This window comes from Camelus dromedarius, chromosome X (genome assembly GCF_036321535.1).
Source record: "Camelus dromedarius isolate mCamDro1 chromosome X, mCamDro1.pat, whole genome shotgun sequence".
NCBI classification, from domain to species: Eukaryota; Metazoa; Chordata; class Mammalia; order Artiodactyla; family Camelidae; genus Camelus; species Camelus dromedarius.
In genome coordinates, this window is record NC_087472.1 from 21,584,516 (window position 1) to 21,606,822 (window position 22,307).

The window sequence follows — 22,307 nt, forward strand, 5'->3', positions numbered from 1 at the left end:
TTTGCTTATCCTTAGAACTCTGGTCAGAGAAGTGGGTCCAGAGAATCCATTTGGATACTAAATAAGGGTAGGTAAAGAGAAGATTTTAATTGGCTTGTTGGTTATTCTCCTGGGCCTTACTTAGTTGTGTGAAAAATAATATCTATCTGTTATGAATAGATGGATGCAAAATAGTGGCCACAATGTGTTCACCTCCAGGCTCAAGTGAGCTTCCTCCAATGTGGCTGCCTTCCCTTGAGTGGCCCACAGCCAACCACTCCCTAGAAGTAAACTGGTGACTGCAATTTTACAACTCTTTTTACGGAAACTAGGTAGAAAATCATTAAGCTACCTTTCCTGCTTCCAGTCATTGTAGCCAAAAGTTGAGGTGTCAGCACCATTCATAATCTCTGGTAGTTGATCTCTGGATGACATTGTTATCAGTTGCAAAAGGAAATAATGGTTCACCACAACAAGTATGTATTGAAGATGTACCGTGGAAATCATCTTCCCATTAGACAAGCAACCAAACACAACTCCTTCATTTCAGATGGTTTACATTGATTTTCTTTATGTAATTGTTATTGGCTTTAGTTTTCAAATATTATTGTACTTATACTCTTACTTATGAGGGTACTTAGAAATAAGATTGAAATAAGTGATATTTTCCATTGTGCATTCTTTGCAGAAAATCCAACCTATGGATTAAACAAATACTTTAAAAAACAATCAAGGCCAGAACATCTAAATACTGTTCTCTGGGACTGAATTGTTCTAGGTACATGGTAACAGCCTTCATTATATGCTTGTTGATTAGTGAATTGTTCACAAATCTTTGAACATCTTAAGTCTCAATTTCTTTACCTATTCTCAGTGCTGGCACAGTTCCTGGAACATAGTAGATGCTCCATAATCATTTGCTGAATTGAACTTATGTAATTACATTAGTTCTGGGAATAAATGTATAAGGGTGTATGTGTGCCTGTGTGCGGTCTTTGTTAATGAAAAGGCATATCTCTTTTAAAATTCCTAGTAAATTATTTGAGTAATATAATCTAGGCAACTGGGTAACTGTCTTATACAGATTGCATGCTCCATTACAATTGGTTATATTTTCCTTTACATTGGCCATTCTGAAACTGACAATTTAGTGTGCCTTCTTCCTGGTATCCATACTTGAAATAGAAATTCTGGGTCCCTTGAGCAAAATGACTTGAAAATTCTGCAATTTCTTATTGCTTAAATGTGTCTAGGGAATCTCTAAGGTTGAAAAAAAAATGCTTTAGGATATCCACCTACAGTATCAGGCTATGGACCTCCAGAAGCCGTAAATTAGTTCTTCAGAAAGGAAGAAAAGTGACAGAGCCCTCTGTACTTTGGAATTAGAAAGGGAAATAGTGTTTTTGAATGAACTAAAGAGAGACAGGTGCAGACCAAATGAATTAAGGACTCTAGGGAGCTGTGGAAGATGGGTAAGGGAAATGAGATGGAAGAATGTGAGAGAAAACCTAAGGAGGAGGTGGTAGAGAAGAGAGTTTTTAAAAAATGATTAAACAGACTGCCAAATTGTCAGGACAGAAACAAGCTGAGTGTCCTTTCATGAAATCCTTGGGTATCAACTGTCCCTTCCTCCCTGTGACTTGGAAAAGAGTAACAGAGATCAGTGTGAGAGAGAGGATAATCATGGTTTTAAATTGTATATTCCATTTCCATGGCTGTTATGATTTGTCCAAGTCCCATTCTGCCAAGTTCTCTTTTCATTAATGAGGAGCTCTTTCTTGAATTGTTGGTTACAGAATTTCCTTAGACTCAGAGTGTTTTGACTCACTGGAGAAGGGACTGGCCAGATGTTTCTTTTGCTCCTTCTGGAACTCTTAGATGGGAATTGGAGAGGTATCCTGAAAGTATTTCCCTCCACAGTTCAGGGTGCAGGTAGTTCTTAATGATAAATCTTTCTTTTGTTTAGGAGATATCTCCTAAATACCTTAAATACATATGTGTTTTTGTTTCTTTATATGCATGTGTGTGTGTGTGTGTGTGTGTGTGTGTGTGTACATATATTTGTTTTTGTTTTGTTTCGGAGGAGGGTAGTGGGTTTTAAGAAGGTTTGTTTACATATTGGTGACAAGACATAGGTTTTATAGCCAGCCCTCCCGCGTTGCTTTTTCAACCGCCCAACAGAAGGATGGTTCTGGAAGCAGTTGCTATCCCCCTACAGAGTCTGGTTGTCATCTTTTGTTTCTTTGTTGGCAGAGCGATGGGGTAGGGGTGGGAGGGGTGATGGTGAGTGGCAGGGATCCAAACGATTGTTGCCCGAAGCTGAAGGCAGTGTTTGAAAAGGGACGGTGGAAATAAACGTGCTCTTGGTTCCCCGATTCTTATCCTGAGAGTGTTCAGCACGCTAAATTTCTTCCCCTCGTTGGCGTGCCGGGCTTACAGTGCTCCCTCTTTGCTAATACCTGTATCAAAACCCAGGAAGATGGGAACACAGGTTCTGAGATACACCCCTGGCGTCACCCTGTACTATCTCCCTTTTAGGACACAGAATCCGGTCCCCCTGCTCAGGAGCGCAGAGATCTCCAGCCCGGAAGCCGTCCTAGTGCAGCTGCCACCACCCAAGGAGAAGAACAGCTGGAAGCTTTGGTGAGCGCCCACCGCGCCGAGAGCAACTCTTCTCGGTAATTAGCGCCAGCCAAGGCTCCAAATGTGCCTTATTGCAACCCCTAGCGGGCTCTCAACTCGGCAATAGCTTCTTGCTTTCCTGTCCCTGCTCTAGCGGAGAAAAATTACAAAACGTGTGTGCACACATTCACATTCGCACACATACACATTCACACACGCCCTTCTTTCTTCACTCAAGAAAACCATCAGTAACGTCTTTTTCGTAAAGAAGATTCAACTCTGCGCGCTCTCTTTTCTTTACCTAGAGATTAGCAGTCCCTGCAAACATACACGGGGCTCTCTTTGCTGCTTTGCGCGCCCCCTACCTGCCTACGGCGTGGGTGGCGCTGGGGGAAAAGGGGTCTCGGAGTACGCGAGACTCCTGTTTCTCTAGTTGGTGCAGCTCCCCTGGCTCGGCACTTGGTATCTCCCACGGTCTAGCTCTTGCTGGGAAGCCGGGAAGGAGAAGGCGACTATGGGAGCCCTTCTCGAATAGGAGCCAAACTCCAATCGGGGGCCAATGTCTCCCACTTCAGACTCACATCTGGCCCAGCCGTGCAGATGTTGACGGCTGGAGAGTTCCTCCACGCGAGGCGCCCTAAATCCTGAGCATGCCCAGTAGGACTCCTTACGCTCCCGAAGCGAGTTTCTGGGCGTGTAGAATCCGCTTTTCCGCTTTTTCGAGGAAGCTGAAGAGGGTGGAAAGGGAGGGATCCAGGGCTTGGGGCAGCGCGCTGAGTTCGCTCGGGTACGTGCCCTCGTGCCTGGCTGGGTGAGGGGCGGAGCCGACTGGGGAGCCCAGGGATCTGGGCAGCCAGGCAGGGCAGATGCTGGAGCGCTGGGCCCCTCTCCAGGGGAAGATTGTCCGCGCTGACCTGACATGCCGCCAGGAGGCTGCGTGTGGCCGGGCTTGGCGCGCTGGGGTCACACTGTCAGCGGGAGGCAGTCGGCGGTGCTCTCACGCGGACGGACGCTAGAAAGCTTGCGTGCGCTTCTCTTACGCACCACACTCAGGGGCTTGGCTTTTCTGGAAGGCGGGGGAGAGGGGAAAAGGAGGAACACAATTTCTCTCTCTTTTCTTTTTCTTTTTTTCCAAAGTTATACTGGCAAGAGAGAGACTTCGCATTTTCTAAGTCAGTCCTGAGGCTTTACACATCGCAGTAGTGATCGCTCTCGTGTGTGTGTGTGTGTGTGTGTGTGTGGTGAGTGTGCAGCAGCGCGCGCGTTTGGTATGTCGTGACTATAAAACACGGTCCCAGGTTGATCTTTCGTTGACAAACACTCCTGCGAAGCCCCCACCCCACCTATCCCTTGGAGGAAAAAAATAGAAGCTGGTCCTGAGTGTCCCCTGGCCAGAAACTCATTGTGGTACGAAATCTAAATTTTGTTGATCCATATTTCCTTCCTCTGTTCCCACCCCCAGCTTTCTCCTTTCCTCTCTCCACCCTCTAACACCCTGGTCTTTCTCATCTTGACTTCCCTTCCTTTGCCCGCTACCTGCTCCCTCAGCCCTCCTCCTCCTTTTTTCCTCCCCCCCTCCCCCGTCTCAGCTGCGGCTAAAACCTGGAGTCTTGGGGAAAAGGGAGGAAAAAAAAAAAAAAAAAAAAAACCCTTGGCTGTGGAGCTGTCAAACCGGGCATGCTCAGTAGACAGGGCAGGTTTTTTGGTCTCGAGTAGCGGAGAAACATTTTTTGCACCACCGCGACCAGCCTTAGAGCGCGGCGGCGGCGGCCACGGCAACATCAGCACAGCCATCAGCCGTGCAGACGCCCCGCACCCGGGAGCGCGGCGGGCTCCGGCTTAGTCCGGAGTTCACCTCCGAGTGCCCCGGGGGCTGAGCTCACCCCTTCTGCTCGCACACACACGCACACTCTCTCTTTCACGGACACACACGCGTATACACACTCTCGCACACACGTACGACCCCGGGCGCAAGCACCTTCCTGGCAGCTGATCGTCCGCTGGCGCGGTAGTAGCCAGGTTCGGTCCCTGCCCCCGGCGGCTGCCGGCTGAGAGCACCGCCGCCGCCAGCCGGAGGAGAGCGATGCCGGGGCCCGAGCGGCAGCTCGAACAGTAATGTGGATTTACAGTCATTTCCCGCAAGAACCGGCTGAGACGCCTGAGGTCCCGGGCACGGGCAGCGCCCGGCGGGGCTGAGCACCTGGCGAGGGGGCGGGGGACAGCACCTAGGGACGCCACCGAAACTTGCGCCTGGACTAGGTAGGTGCGTTGCTCCCGGCCCCCACCTCCCTTCCTCTGGCTCGCGGCCCCCACCCCCACCTCCCACCCGAAGGACTCCGGGCGAACTTCGCCCCGAGGCTGCAGGCGACGGATGGCGGCTCCTAGCAGTGAGCAGCGGGCTGCATCCTCTCTGGGAGTCCTGTCCGATGTGGCAGGACCTCCGCCCCTTTTTCTCTCGGTCTCCGCCGGGCCCGGGGCTCTGGACCACCGAGGGGAGATGGGAGGTCGGCCTTGTTCGCAGTTGAAGCTTTCAGCGGGCCCTGGGGGCGCTGCCCTTCAAGGGCTCAATAGGCTTCTCAGGCGACACTTTTGCCAACCAACTCCTTCGGTTCTGAAAGGGGGGCCCTCGCCTCGGCTCTCGCGCAGAGCCCCGGCGCTCTAACAAGTGGACCTGGACGCTGGGGAGGGGGGTCTCTGTCCGAAAAGAGACAAGGGGGCGCCTCTCTTCCAGCATCCTTCCCACCTGGAACGTCTGCCAGGGGCTCGGCCACTCGGGTCCCGCTCCTGCCGTCTGTCTGAGAGATGATGCCCAGGGGCTAGGACGCACTTTAGTACCTGTTTGCTTTTGAATTTCTTTTTGAGCCTCACTCGGGGATCCCAGGTTCCGGGGAGAACTCCAGGACCTCCTTGTAACCTACGTTTGGGGCTCCACCCGATACGTCCTCCGTACACCCCAATCTTTGTCAAGAGATAAGTCATTACGCAGCAGTCGGTGCTCTGGGAGCCGTCGATGTTGGCTTTAACCACGCGCTCAGCCGCGCGGGTTTGTGTGTTTTCGCCTTTCATCCTGAAACATGGTACCGGCAATCTAGCAGCGGCCAGCTCATTTGCGGGGTGCCAAGTACCCTCTAGGCATGCCTGGGGAAATGTACCCTTACTTTCTTTCACTCCTCAACGGGCGGATTGCCAGTTCAGTTTTAGGATGGTTTTCCTAGAGGTGGAGAGGGGAGACTGTTTAGAGCTACATGGTGAGTGGATGTGTTTGCAGTCGGGAGTGTATTTAAACATTTCAGCAAACCCAGTGCAGCCGGTTGTTTACAATTGCGGAGGCAGACGATCTCACTCCACTAGTAGATGTCGTCTCGACATCTATTTCGCCACCGGGAGAGTAGGGGCGGGGGCGGGGGCTGGTTTGCAGCTCGTGCTTGCAGTCCTCAGCTTCGGATTTAGCAGATCTGCACCACTGCTACTGGCGATATGCTAATATGGGTAGGTCTTCAAAAATGAAGCAGTTGGTCTGGAGACGCCCAGAACTTTCCCGTTTTTTCCCTGCATTGTTAATCTGGAGGTGTATTTGAAGTGGCCCGAAGAATTACAAAAAGAAGTTCCCAGCGCCATAGAAGGGAAATTAGTAGCCACTCGGTTTTAGAAACCAAAAGAAAACGAAACACCCCAGTGGATCCTAATAGGTACTGTTAGATTAGCATTTAATTGATCGCATTTGTGGTAAGGGTCACAGACAGCTTCCTTGAATTTTAGATTGTTGTTCTATTACTAAACTGATAAACCAGGCTGCACTACACTGTGAGACTCAATCGCTACTCTTTTAACCTGTTTGGGGAAAACATTGCAAATGTCTACTCCGTTATTATCTTTTGGCTGAGGTATCTTGGTGCATCTTCTTAGTCCGAAGACTTCCGATTTGGAGAATAGGGTACTCCAGGGCTGCCAAGAAAGAGTACAGTCTAAGAAGAAAAGGCTTTTTTTTTTTTTTAAATTAAAAGGCGTTCCACAGCTTTACAGTCTGCTCCATGATTACCTAGCATTTGTTAACTTGCTCACTGCCCCCCCTCCACCTTGCTCTTAATATCTGCACCGTGGGGAAAAATGAACTTTCATAAGGCATAGTATGACCCTTTAAGTAAATAACTGGAAAAACAGAGTCCTAGTTTTGCCATTTTTGTCCAAGTTCATAAGTTTTTATGTGTGTGTGATGTGTTAATAATTTACTATTGCAAAGTTTTTTTAAAGGGCAGTTAAAAGCTTTCAAATATGCCAAAGTAATGTTGAAACCTTTCAATGATAATAAAAGGAAGTCACAAGATGCATTTGAAAAGGGGTTCAGTTAATTTCTAAAATGAATCCATGCTCTCAATATTATTTAAAAGTTTTCAGATTGTCTCCCAGAATGTTTTTGAAAAACAGGTGTTTCTGGAAAACAACGTTTGCATAATAAAACTAATAGAGTCTAGTACCTGGAACCATGCCAGACAGAGAGTAGAAAAGGAGTATTTTTTGAGTACATGAATTAGTATTTATCACTAGTTCTAGGTCCAAATTATGAATTAAGAACAGGCATGTCATTTGTCAAAATATGCAATGGAGCTGAAGGAAAGAATGCTTTGTAGAATAATTATGCTGTAAGGGTGGTTAAGTGATATTCCAGATATTCAAACAGGTAGATGTGTTAAAAAGTAAAATCAAATTATATGTAACTACCATCTCTTTCAAAGGCCTAATTTGAAGTCTGAATACTCTCAAGGTCTCAATGTTTTACTTAAGCTATCGTATGTGTAAATAAAACGGGCATGATCGTTGTTTCCTGTATAGTCATTGTGCCTTTCTGATGGCTCTAATACAAAGATTCTTGCTGAAGCAGAACAGTCTAACATTCAAGTTTATTCTGTACAATATTACTTTAAATTTTCAAACTGCAAAATATTCTTTTGATATGTTGCCTCTGAAAACAGAAGGCTTAGTGGAACTTTATTTTCCATGACAGCCTTAAAAACTTGGAAGTGCTAAGAAGTTTCAGTATTAATTAACATAACCATTTTTTTTTTCATCTTATGTTAGAGATAGCAATTAGAATTCATGTAATTTTTACTTGAAGCTTGCTTTTCCCGATAGTCTATCAGTTGCAGTTTTCAGTATAGTTATCAAGTACTTGGTGTAGATTATGGTTAATAAATTCCCTAAGGTTTCCCAAACAAGTGATTTATCTATCTATTTACTTACTTACTGACCTGAGGTCACAAGAAGACCAGTACTTTGAATACTTAATGCAATGATTAATTTTTTAATGAAAACAAATTTTCTTATAGTATTCACATATTTGTTCTCTCTCTCACGCAGACACATGCGCACACACACACGCACACGGACACATACACACTTAGAAGCAATCTCATAAGAATGCCATGCATTAGATATAAAACATGTATTATAATTTTATTGATTTATATATATATTTAAAATTCCTGTTGATTTATCCTTAAAAGTAGTAATCCATGCGTACTTAAAAAAAAAAGAAGCTTCCCATCCTTTACCATTTGGAAGAAAGGTTTGAACTGGATTATTAGCACAACTACAGGGAGATTAAATGATGAAGAATATTGTAAGGGATAATATTTAGCAATTATGATCAACAGCATATATCCACAGCTGGAAATATAGCTGCTGATTATAAAAAATTAAAAGGAATCAGATTTCAGAACTGTTCCCATATACAAAAACTGCTTTAAATCATCTGCAGATTCTGAGTATTAGATTAAATCACTATTTTGAATAGAGATTACTCTTTATGTTTCCTTTCCCTAAACGGTAAAATATTCTGAATCCTGACTTAATATATTATTTCTTTTCCTTTCTGTTTTCCTTCTTTTTTTTTTTTTTTTTTTTAGAACTGAGGAAAGTAAATATCAAATAGAACCAGCTAAAATCATACTTAGTTTGAGCAGGTGAATGCTATTAAAGGTTTCACACAGCTTTTGATTATTCCTAACAACCTTGATGGTCCAACCATATGTTCCTCTTCGTATGTGGTACTCTGTTATGACAGTTTATATAATGTATAGAGATTTTGTAGTTTGCTAGATGTTCTATGGTACAATTTAGCAAGACCAATGAAATTGCTTACATTTGGAACCCCTGAAAAATTGGGCTGAGGAAATGGGAATATGATAACATAAACTGAAAATTGTTTTATAACAATATTTATATCAATTGTACTGCTAACATTTCTATATACAATCAAAGCAAATTAGTTTTAATTGGAGATAGTAAATATTTTTACAGTTGATGTTGGATTACTAATGTTTTAAAAATAATAATTTAGAGTCTGATAAATAAAGCCTGTTAAATTCTTATGTAACTTCAGGACTCATTTGTAGACCAGGAAGTATAATCTTGGATAATTTACAAATTAAAAAAAAAAAAATCTCACTTTTACTTCCTGTCCAGGTCTCCACTTTAGGTAAACAATAGCATATGGTGAAACATGCATATATGCCAACTAACCACTATCTCTTGGATGATGTTTTCAATGTGATGTAATGATTCTGAAATATTGGATTCTCCATTCCCACATACTCTAACTGTATGAGTAGAGAAGGTAATTGGAAAATGGACACAGGAAAATGTGTTAAATCATCTCATTTCATATCAGTGAATCACACCCTGTGAAGCTCTTAGTCGGAGCCTCCATATCTGTGTTTATGGTAGGTATGTGCCAAGATTAATATTTTTTTCTGGGTACTTATGACAGGTCTCTATGGCTGTATCTAGGGGACACCCAAATATATGAGTGAAAAGTTCCGTCAACCATCCAGCTGTTTGGGGTGATGCAAACAAACATCTGGTTGGTTGAGAGAATTTTTTACTTAGTCTCTGGATGTTTTGGAGTCATGTAAACTGGATTATTAGCACAACTACAGGGAGATTAAATGATGAAGAATATTGTAAGGGATAATATTTAGCAATTATGATCAACAGCATATATCCACAGCTGGAAATATAGCTGCTGATTATAAAAAATTATAATCAGGCTGATGAATCTTAATGTCTATGTCAAAAAAAGAAAAACATAAAATGAAACACTTTAAAATACACATAGAGTACCTCAGACACTCTTGGGTTACTGTAAAATATGTAATGAACTAAATGCCATCCTGAATCTACAGCCTTCTATGAAATGTGTAAGGAGATGTTGCTTGCATTCCTCAGCAATGACAAAAACAGAAACACACTGGCCTTTTCAACAAGCCAGGAAATAAAACACTTTAAATTCAATTCTGCCTCCCCTCTTCGCTCCCAGTATTGATTCATCGGTTTAAAGAAATCAACTTAAAGAGTTTGATATTTTGGCTTCTTACAATTTCCTGCACCTCAGTTTTCACCGATTCTTCTACTGCCATGGAAACTAGATGGGACAGACAGCTGGGAGTCACTAATTCAGGATGGGAACCTGTTTGTTAATTTAATTACATGTCAGGCTGTTGGTCCCTGAAAGTAACTGTAAAAGGCTGGGGGATTGAATTTGCAAGCAATAAATGATTAAGCAGAACAAAAATCTGTGCCATCTCTGTCATTTTCCTGAAGATCGTACTGCAACCCTCCATGTCCCTACTCAAGCAGTTCTTTAAAAATAATCACAGAAATAGAGGTGTGATTTGTTCATTCCTATTGGTATTTATGTGTATGCTGCTGCAGAGCGTTTTTTGTTCTATGAGGACATTCACAGCTGTAAAATAGTTTCATAATAGATATTACATTGAAAATACATGTTCATTCAAATTATGATTTTGTAGACTTTGAAGAAGCCTAGTTAGAGATCATAGTAAAGTTAAATATAAATAATGCTGGAATTTTCCAGTAAGATTAATTATTTTCCCTTTTCAAGTATAAAAGCAATTTTATTAAAATATTGTGCCCCACTTTTTTTTATTACCGAGACCAAATGGATTTGAATACATTTATTTGAAATCTGTAAACTCTTATTTTACCCATCAGCATAAACCATATTGATTGTTTTAATTTTAATTGACTAAGTTGTCAATTGATAAGTAGTCAACAATGAGGAAATTGCCTTTAATGTTTCTCATATTCTGTTGTAACATTTTTGTTTCTGATTATGACTTACAAAATTGAATTTTGGGATCACAAACTCTAATATGAGCTGAATTACAATCCATGTTAAGCTTTTTGCAATATTATCAGCTATGGGTTCTGATAAACTAATATTTTTCCCTGAAATTATAGCTGTAAACAAATTTCTATATTATGGCTAGGAAAGAGTGATTCCCAAAAAGGATTGTGATACGGAAAAAAAAGAATGGCTATCTAAATCTGTATCTATATTTATATGTCACCAGGTAATTTTCTGTTTTAGAGTGACTAGAATTTCAAAATATAAATGTCTCAGACAGAATTATTAAAGATAGACTGAAGTAGTGCTTTAAAAGTTTAGTAAAAATCATTTTCATTTTTACATTTTAGAGAACATTTTTAATATCAGGATCCAGTTTTGGGGTATTGAATTGCATATGTTTTGTTAATTGGTTTATTTTTGTTACTTGAGCTATATCTGAGTAAATGTACTAAAATATCTGAGTAAATCATGAACAATTCTGTCAATCAGCATTATTGAACATGTAGATTTCCTAGTATCTATCTATGTCATATCTTCTGTGTCATGTCGATTTCCTCTAACCTTTCAGCAGATGCTTGTGGCCTTTGGGTGTACAGTGAAAAAACATTAGTTAATCATCTGGATAGTTTCAAAGATCTGATCAATGAATTTTAACTGTTTATCCAAATGATGGTGTGGAGTTAGTTATAGCCTCAGTTTTACTTTTAAAATTACTAAATATTTACTTTTAAATTTTTTTCCTATTTAGATGAAAGGTACTGTAAATATTAAGAATAGCTGATTGCAGATATATATATGTGTGTGTGCATGTATATGTGTGTGACATTCAGTAAACCCCTATATGGTTTTATCAAAGGAAATTCAGTTTCATTTTAATGTTTGGAATCACAGCTCAGTGTTTTTAGCTGCCTGTATGAATGAGGGTTTTTAAAGCAGCCAAAATAAAAGTACATTGCTATCAGTTTGCATACTTCAGGGAAAATCTGATCGCAGGCTAAGGTCAAGGAGAAAATTTCCCAGTTGCATGGTTTTGCATAATTGGTGGATTCTAAGTGTTTATATTACTTCTAATGCCTCTGTGTGGTTTAGACACCTGTCAAAGAGAAGGTGCCAGATTAGATGGACAATTGGTTTATTAGATGTTGCAATCCCTGTGTCCCAGCTGCATATAGACATTTTAAGAAAACTCTTCAGTTGTTCAGAGAAATTAGAAAAAGATACTGCAGATGGCCTATCTCAGTAATCCAGGTTTTTTCAGGTATATTTAAAATTAAATGTCCTAAGAGATGATTAATTCAGCAAAGTTATTGATAATGAACTCATCTTATGCTACACATCCTTTGCACCTATGATGATGCCTTATTAAAGGTGTCTTAATCTTGCTAATTACCACCTGTGTTTAAATATAGAGGTGTATAAATACACTACAACCACACAGTGGCTGGAAGCTTTCTAAACCTGAAATGTTCCTAGCTAACTCAATTGCTATCAACAAAATGCTTCTGATCAACATTTTGAATTTATACTCTGTGCGTTACCTCTTGCTTTAGCATTAATGATTTTCTTTTTTAAAAGCTGCTCTGTTTAAATGCAAGCATTTGAATGATATTGGTGTGTGATCTTCTGTTCTATTAACTAGCCCCCAAATATGTTTGTGTTTATGTGTGTGGGGATGGAATTTTTTTTCTAAAGGAGTATTTAAAGTATATGTACATTTTTGACATGGATTTTTCAAGCATCATTTACAGAAACATGCAAGGACATCACCTGTTTGCTTACTGTATGCTTGAAATGAATATATTTTTATGATTGTGACTCATATCTTTAGAGCGTTAAGCGATGTAGGGAAGCATTGACAGAATTGCTGTGCAGGTCAAATGAGAAACTCCTTTTATTAATTTCACTAATGAGATCTAGTGACCTCTCAGGTAGAAGGCTGTGCAGTTGATTGGCCAATTGATACCTATCTTAGACTTGAGAAGACTCTTTGTACCTTGAAATATCAGTAAAATCACTCTCATTTCTTCCTCCCTCCTTCCCTTCCTTCCTTTCTTTCTTGATCTTTCAACTATTTCCAAGACTTGTGGTAGTATATAGATTTATGTGAAAAGAAGTTCTGTGACATTCACTAAACTTTTGGGAGAGGTTAATCTTTTTATTCTTTTTCTAAATCTGACCAATTCCTTAGGTATATCCTAGCAAATTATAAGTATAATGTGAAATATTACTTTTGTTTCGTGTTGGCTCATACATTCTTTCAATTATCTTAGGTTGGAGCTAAAATAACACACCAATTTTCTAGGTTGGTACCCTTTATTACAGATTTATTCTGTGCACACATCCATACATTGCCAGTGCATTTGTGATTAATCTTTCACGTTTAGTCTAATAAAATGTCAACACTTAGGTGTGACACCGTTTATTTTTGGTTTCAAATACATGAAGTGTTAACACAGGGGTGCTACTTTTTTTTCTTTGTTTTGTTCTTTTCCTTTTTTTTGAGATTTTTGCCTTGTTGAAACATTGGACAACTTGTGAAAGTGAAGTAATTTTAATATAAACAATTAGAATTCAGTGCAAGGGAAATATTCTAAGGGTAATTTAACACAAAATAGAGAAAAATTTAGCAATATATTTCTGTTAAACATGAAATAAAACATGTTTAAGAAAATATGTAAAACAGCAATAGACTTAGTAAGAAGAGAACTCTGGTCCCAGATATTTAACAAAATACTTGAGATTGCTTTGTTGTTGAAAAGGCAGAAGAAGAAACAATGTTTGCACAGAGCTCTGAGACAATGAGTCTTGAAATCGCAAGTGTTTTCCACAAAGACTCTCCGAGTCTCATGGAGTAGCTTCTTTTTTGTTTTTTACTGAATACTTCTGTATTACACAGTTTTTGTTATACATCATAAAACAATCTTCATGAAGAAAAAAACTTTATCTGTTCAATTATTCATTCATTCACCTAAATTTTTTAAATGACCCTGTTTACTCACTGATGGAAAGACATCAAAAAAACTTACTATCTATTGAGCGGACCGACATGTAAGCATATTCTTTTGTAACAGATGCCCTAGAAGAGGAATAATTAGAATGTTTTGGAAGCTCAAAGGTAGATTTAACTTTATAAAGGGTAAGTCATTTGAATTGGCTCTTAAAGAATAGGTAGGAATTTTTTAGTCAGAAGATACGGAGAACCACATTCTACATGGCTAAAAGATTGTGAAAGGACATACCAACCCAGGAAAATAGAGTGTCATTTTATTTCCTGCCCAAGTCTGGGGAACAGACGTCAGGGATAATGTCTTATTTTATTTCCTTCTATGTGCCTGACACACAGAGGGTGCTTAGTACATGTTTGTTGAATGAATGAATGTGTTAGGGTTTTCACACATGGAGAGTTATACTGGGAAATGGTGGTTTTTCTGATGTTTATCCAAAATCATACAATGTACTGCATTGTAGCAAAAGCTACTGAATTAGATGAGAGGCTTTAAAGTTGCGGGGGTGGGGGGCAACTCACCAACTTTGAGTTTTAGAAAGATGACACCTGTATGAAGGATGGATTGAAGTGCATTAAGAGTAGTAGCAGTGAGACATTAAGGAAAACTTTGAGGGCCATTCATAAGGTAACATTTGATTATATTTATGGGCTGAGGGAGAGGGAGGAGTTGACACTGAGGCTTTGGGATCGGGAAATTGTGTAATGCCATTAGGCAACATAGGGAGCACAGAAAAAGTCAGTTTGGATGGGGATAATGAGGTCCGGTTTGCATTTATTTAATGTGAGACACTATCTAGACATCCAGATGGAGATGATTTGTCACAGATGGAAATTACAGATCTGAAGATCAGGCCTAAAAGTAGAGATTTGTATATCATCAATCAATGTAGTAGTTGAAATCATAGGAATAGGAAGGTGAGTTCATCTAGGAAGTGTATATAGAGTAAGAAGAGAAGGAAAGATGAAATCTTGAGACACACTGAACTTAAGAGGTTGGTGAAATAAGAAGAGCCTTCAAGAGAGAGCAAGTCAAGAATAAGGTCAGAGAGATAGTAGGCAAACCAGGAAACAATGAAATAGAAGCTAAGGGAGGAAAGGATTTTATTAGTGCCATATGGGCCAAGGCATGGAGAGATAATTCATAAGCGGAAATTAAAATGGCTAATAAATGTGAAAAAAACTCAGTCTTCAATAATCAAAATAAATGCAAATTAGAAACAATAAATACAAGGGGTTTGTTTGTTGTTTCACACCTGACATCCAACCAATTAACAAACATTGTTGACTCTACCTTCAAGCCATGTCCTCTGTTTGAATCATTTTCTCCTCACTCATCCTTAGTATTTTAGACCAAACCTCCATCATCTCTCACCTAGACTACTGAAATGCCTCCTAATTGATGCCCTTACATGCATTTTCCTCCCCATATATTTTTCTCCACACAGCAACTAGGGTGATCCTTTTAAAAAATAAATAAGATCTTGCAGTCTTCCGACTCTCTGCCCTCTGATAGCTGGCTTTGTCACACTTAAATTAAATTAAAAAAAAAAACTTTAAAAATCTTTACTATGTCTTACACAGTCTTGCAGGATCTGGTCCCTGACTGTTTATCTGGTTTCATATCTTACCATTCTTCCCACTAAACCTTGTTCATAACATTCCAGCCACACTGCCTTCCGTTTTGGTCCCAAAACATGCTGTGCATTTTTGTCTCTCACGGCCTTTGCACTTGCTGTTTCTTCTTCCTGAAATGAATTTTCTCTAAGATTTCTACAGGTTTACTTTATCACTTCATTCAAATCTTTGATACAATTTTCCTTCATCAAAGAGACCTTCCCTGGCCATCCTATGTAATGAATCTAATTGTGATTTTTTATTTTCTATGCCTTTATCCACTTCTATTTTTCCTGATACTACTCATCACTACCTGGTGTCACACTGTATTCTTGTTTATTTAGATTTATCAAATTTACTAATATATTAGCTCCCCACGGGCATGGACTTTGCATCTGTTTTGCTCACTACTGGATCCATATCACCTAGCACAGTGCCTTGTACACAGCAGCTGTTTCATAAGTATTGGTTGAATCAATGAGTAAATAATAAGGACATGATGAAATGTTAATTGGTATAGATTTGGCAGTTTGCCTCAAAAGCCTTAAAAATGCTCCTACCATTTGACCCAGTAATTCTACTTCTAAGAATTTATCTTAAAGAAATAATGTGAAGGGCAGAAAAGGCTTTATTTGCAAAGATTTTCACCAAGTGTTATTTGTAATAGTGGAAAAAATGAAAGAACTTAAATGTTCAACAAGGGAATCGCTAAGTGATTTATGGTACGTTTAGACAATTTAGTAATTTATGGCCATTAAAGATGATATTTACAAATATTTTATGATAAAATGAAAATGTTTATGTTATACTATCAAGTGATAAAGCAGGATACAAAATTATATCTACCCAATATGTAAGAAAGAAAGAAAAGGACTGGAAAAAGATGCACAAAAGTGCTAAAAAATAATTATATCTGTTTGGAGGAGGTGGATAGTAGGTGATATTTTTCCTTTATGCTTTGTGCATTTTTCAGATTTTCTATAATAAGTCTGTATAACTTTCATTACAGAAAAAAATACATTTATGAAACAAAGAGGAAACAAAAACAAATATAAATATTGGCACCTTAGAAGTGTGGTTTAGATAATAAACAACAAGGAGGATAAATCTGTTCTCGAGAGATGGTGCTGGAGGGAGAGGAATATACCAGTTGTAATTGGGGCCAACTGTTCTCTGGTTGCTTTATTTTGAAGAGGTCTACGGATAGGGAAAATAATTGAGATCCAGTGATCCAATCTGGTCTTCACTCACTGGAGAACCAAGGATGGTTGAGTTTATCCTGTCAGGATTTAAACAGGATGTTCAAGGGAGATTAGGCAAGTTAAAACTTCTTCATATTGCTGTGGAAAGCAGTAGCAATTTGCTTCATGTAAAACGGAAGTGATTGCTTACTATATTTCTTCATGTCATGTAGTAAAAACAATTAAGTGAAGTTAGACTATAGATTACTTGGCTATTCAGCCACAGTCACCCATAATGGAAGAGAAGAAAAACAGCATTGAAAAGTTTTGGCAGGTCTCATCGTTAGGAATGCCTGTATTGCCAGGAAAGAAAAGAAGCCACAGCCAATAATGTAAATCTAGAAGTTCTCTAGGCCCTGAGGAAGAAAGTGACAGTGCAAAATGTTGCAGCATTAATTGTCGGAGGGCACTGATCATTGTAATGGGGAAACTGTCTCTGTTACTAACACAATTATTTTCTATAAGGTTTTTGAGTAAGTGTCCCATTAGAAAAATAGCATTAGGGTTTTCAAAGCATGTGTAGCAATATGTAAAGATACACTCATTAGTAAAATAAAGTGTGATCTGTATGTAGTCCAAAGTCCCTTGAAAATAGAGATAGTGTTAATATAGGTGTTATAGTTATAATTAGTTTATAATTGAGTAATTATTGAAAAAAGTTTAAAAAGTCCCATTTTCTAAATGAATAGAAATTATACTTCTAAAATGCATCTGAGAAAGATATCTATCCATACACACATATATGGATATCCATATAATGTATATATTTTTTGAACCAGACTTTTAGACCCTTTTTCTGCTCACCTCCAATTTATGCGTTTTATCTCCATAGGCAATCTCAGATGATAGTTTCATTTTAAGAAGCTGAGAGCTGAAAGATAAAGAATAGTATTCTCTATGTGGGACCAAACAAGAGTCAGTGGCACTAATTAAAGTTTGAGTTAGATGACCTCTTAATGAGCTGTTCAGATTTGGATTTAGGACTCTGCTTGCAGGCTCTAGCCTATCTCCAAGACCAATAGTTCTGTGAGGTGCATTTCTAACATTTGTGGCTCCTGCTGGTGTGCATTATTTGGTTGCACTCAGTGATGGTCCTGTGAAACATTCTAACTTTTCTTCTCTTAAAGAGTAGCTAGCCCTCATGCAGTATTAACACAGTCAACAGTGTCTTTTGTGGAAATGAGTTCTTGAGTAGAACAAAGAGGTAAAAGGTGAGGGAAGTTGTGCATGTTGGGAACTGATAAGTGATGACAAGTAACCTGGGATATTTTGTATAGATCAACATGTGAACTGGACCTCTCTAATCATAAATGGGAAGATAGACTCCTAGCAGCTTCAGTCTGAAGACAATTGAGAAGTGAGCAGAGAAGAACTATATGATTTTAAAGCCCTCTTGCTTCCCAGTCCTCTGTGTATCTCACCCAGGCAAAATGCTGCACGTAGGCCAGTCTATTTTTTAAAGGAATTTTTCTAGCTGCCTTGCAGAATCAGCCTGTTGGGTACGAAGCCAATTTCTACAGACTTGTTCTGGTATATGTGGCAGAAGAGCCAGAAATATTTTTTGTAGTCTAGATCTAAGTACTTTCTGAAATGTCTTCCCTTGAAAGATTCAAACTTAGCACCATTATGGAACTACATGAACACTTGAGCAGAACCATGTCTTTTTTGAGCAACGCTAACAGTGATGAAAAATGCACATTGGGCAATTAGATTGCAACTAATCAAAAGCACCACTTAAGTCTATTATGAATGATTTATATATAGTATATTGGATATAGAGATCATTAGTAATAATATAATAGTCTATTATCACTGTAAGGTCACCTTGGTAAAAGGTGACAATAATGTTATTGACCTACATTTAAAAATAATTACATTTAGATATCGTCTTCTGTCTTGATTTACTGTGTAGAAATTTTAAGTTGTTTGCCCTTATTACTGAGATTTTGCCTCAAATATAAAAAAAAGGTTTGGGAATTACTTGATTGATAAATTGGGGCTATCAGGTTAATTAAGTGCCAATCATAAAATATTGGAATGTTAATCTTTTCCTTTTTCTTTTGCTTTAATTCACCACACAGCCTTTTCTAAAATGGGTTTTTGAAGAATCTAAAACATAGATCCTTTTAATATATGGGTGATATAGTTTCATTTTAGAAAAATTGCAAAATAATGTGCTTTTTTGTTTATCAATATATTATTAACATATTTCTATGTCAATAAAATATATATGTATACACACACACATATTCAGAGACAGAGATACAGAGAGAGACAGAGACACAGAGAGGTGAAAAATTTTGTAATTCTCCCCTTCCCCAACTCTTCAAAGCAAGTACAACTTGCTTTAAAAGCAGCAAGTTAAAGCCATAGGTAGAGATGATAGGAATAACAATTAATATCCTTACGGTTCCCATTATCATATTTAATGGCTTTTTAGTAAGACATCATGTTTTTCCTTGATTTAGTTAACCAAGCACCAATTATTGGGCATTTAGGTAATTTCCAATATTTATTATAAAAAAATGAAAAAGTTCTTATACATACTTATTTGTGTACATCTCTGATAATTGCCTTATAAATGTATAAACATGACAAAATAAATATATAAACATAGAGTAAGTAGATTGAAGGGAACACATGTTTTTAAAGCTTTTGGTATCTACTGACAAGTTGCCCTCCAGAAATACTGTACCAATTTACATTACAGCGGAAGGATTTTATAAAGTTCATATGTTAAACATCTGTGTGACTTCATATTGAGCACTATATGTATCAGAGTGAGAAGTGTATCTGTCAAGTTGTGTAAATTAATGGGGATCATTATAGGGTACACTTCTTGCCCTATTGGCCAGTACCAAGTGTGGCATATGGAGACAGTCAATTTTATAACTTGAATAGGGAAGTCATGTAGGACTTTGGAAACCAAAGTGAGGGGACATGGATTCTAGTCCTGGCTTTGCCACTAACCACATATGTGATTTTGTGCAAGCCATTTATAATCTCTCTGGGTCTCAATTTCCTAATTCTATAACAGGGTTGTTTTGAGGATTAAATGAAATGTGTATATGAAGGTTTTCTGTCAATTGTAAAAGACTGCCTTAATATAAGAGATTACAATTATTATAAATTATTTACATTGGTGAAAACTTCTTGAAACTGTGGGCATTTCATCTCAAAATGAATGGTATATTGAGTGAAAATTGAATAATATTAGGTTGGGAGAGTCTTTGGGTGAGAATTCCATAGCCCTCCAGGTATGCTCATCCATAATTAAGAAATTCTTTATTAGCAGTGTAGTTAATGCAATTGTTTGAAGTTTCCTAAAGACCTTCTAAGAAACTGACTCCTTTATCCCTTATGAATTGCAAAATGAAGTCTTATATTCACAACTCCCATGCCCACTCCCAATCCTACCCCACATGTCTCTTCCTTTCCCTCATATAGGGACTGCTTTGGACTTGCTGGTACATATGTTTGAAGGATAATTTGGCCTAATTTGTTTACAGGAATTACAAGGGTGACCTTTATTCAGCTGTCTCCTTTTTGATTCCCATAACTTCTGGATCTCTCAAGGTATGTGCATTCTACTGAAATTTACTTTGTGAGTTAAACACATAGGTATATAATGTGAAAAGAATGGAATGTTCCACATCTTTAATCAGTTATATTTATTAAATGCCGTGTAAATGAAATGCATTGTTTTAAACTTTAAAAAACTCATTTGGCCATTGTATAGATAAGCTTGTGTCTGTACTTCATAACTGTTTGCATCTTTGCAAACCCAAATGTGCAAGCTGCCTTCTGTATTTGAATGATTCTGTGATCTTTTCCACATATAGTTACTAAAACCAAGAGACTCCCTAACTAATGAAAATACCTGCAGACTATGAGGGAACAACAGTGGCCAATGAGGATGTTTGCAAAACCGTTTAATAGTTATCATTGACTGCAAATAAACATGGCATTTCTCCATATCAATGGCAAAAATATTTCCACTCAGATAATCTTACTGACAAAACAAGTATTTGCCTCCCGAAATGAATGTATCAAATTTTTAGGAAAATCTAAGTAAAATATCTGTATTGTCATGGTATTGCATTCACTTATTTACTCTCCCATTTTTCCTTCCTTTCATTTGTTGAACCATACTGGGTGAAAGTTAATGTGTCTTTTCTTTTGGTAAATGTGCCAATGAAGATAGAAGTCACCTGTAATACTGAGAAAATGATTGCTTCTATATTCAGTCTTCTGTTAGATGGAATATATGTGAAAATGTAGCAAGATGTGGGGTGGGGGTTTCAGATTAATCAAAATCTTCAGTTACTTGAAAGACTTCCCTCATTGGGCTTCATTCTTATTAAAAATAGTCATCAGTGTTAAGTCCTTAGAAAGTAGGGTCTAGGAAGCATTGATTTTTTTCTTTAATACCTGTATCTGGCAGTGCTACACATCGGTATTCAAATATGAATTCTCACTCTACTTGTAAAAAAATCAAAAGGATGATCTGAATTTGTGAGAAGTTTTTGGAATCACTTGATACATTCTTTAAAGCACATGAAACAATGATTTTACATTAAAAATGAAATCCTTGAAATCTTGGAATTTGCATTGCCCTTTAAAATATACAGTGCAAATACATTAAGGGTTTTCTTAAATTGGGTTCCAGTTAATTGAGATCAGTCTGTAATGGGAATTTAAAATGGGTTTGTCAGTTTTAACTATGCATGGAGTTGCACTTGCTGTTCTTCTAGTGGCGCTGCCTATAAGGGAGTACCATTGTCAAAAAGGTCAGATCACTCCAGGGAAAAAAAGTAAGATCAGAAAATAAAATGACAGATTAAAAAAGAAGAAAGGATGTTGAGATTTTCACATATTGTGTCCATTCGTGAAAATTATTTTCTTAATTTGGGAATTGTGAGTCAGTTGTGTAATATTAACTTAAAGGTATTGTTTCATACTAAAAAGGTTTAGATGTGTGAAAAATGATAGTCTTGCAAAGCTAATGTGAATGAATAGATCAGAATGGAGGAAAAATGCCTAGCAGGCCAAAAGAATACACACCTATAAAGATAATTGGCACTAAATATTTAAAAGGTTCAGAGAGCAGCTGCTTTCTTTCCCTGAGAGAAACAACATGGTATAGTAGAAAAGCTGTTGCCTGTCAATCTGAAAATGTAGGCTCTACTCCCAGTCTTATATGAGTGATATGGTCTTCCTAGGTCACTTCTCTACCCTGGGCCTTGGTTTTCTCACATCTATAATACAAACTTTGGGAGGGATAGTGTCAACTTTCTTCCTGATCAAACAGTTCAAATTTTCTGATTTTTAGAAAATTAAGGACTCTTCTCAAGTATGCAAAATGAAATCAAGATTGGCCATTAAGTTGGAATACACACACCAGTTGTTTAAAAGATCGCTGCTTATTTAAGTGGTTTAGTGCACCGGTAATAGGGCATTTATTTACTTTTTATCTTAAAGCAATTGTGTATGCTAACACCACGGCCCTCCTCTCCTACCCCAACGCACACCAGTATTGGCATTGTACGAAACAAATTCAAGTAGAAGTTTAGTTAGTAGTCTCATTTTCCTCCTTGATAAAAATGCTTAACTTTGGGATGCTACTATGGCACTCCTCTGTCAATCTTTTGAAGTTCAGTAAAACTGTATGTGTTCTCCCTCTTGCAAGGTGGGT

General features: G+C 38.5%; 1 protein-coding gene across 4 annotated transcripts in view; it reads left to right on the plus strand.

Annotated features, from left to right (window-relative positions):
* The first annotated feature begins 4,353 nt into the window (after positions 1–4,353).
* TENM1 (teneurin transmembrane protein 1) overlaps positions 4,354–22,307 on the plus strand; it is a 701,438-nt gene continuing 683,484 nt past the window's right edge. For all 4 annotated transcript variants that reach the window (XM_031445499.2, XM_064482772.1, XM_064482770.1 and 1 more), the window contains exons 1-2: positions 4,354–4,860; positions 20,122–20,188. The gene's annotated coding sequence lies outside the window, so the exon portion shown is untranslated. The remainder of the gene's footprint in view (positions 4,861–20,121; positions 20,189–22,307) is intronic.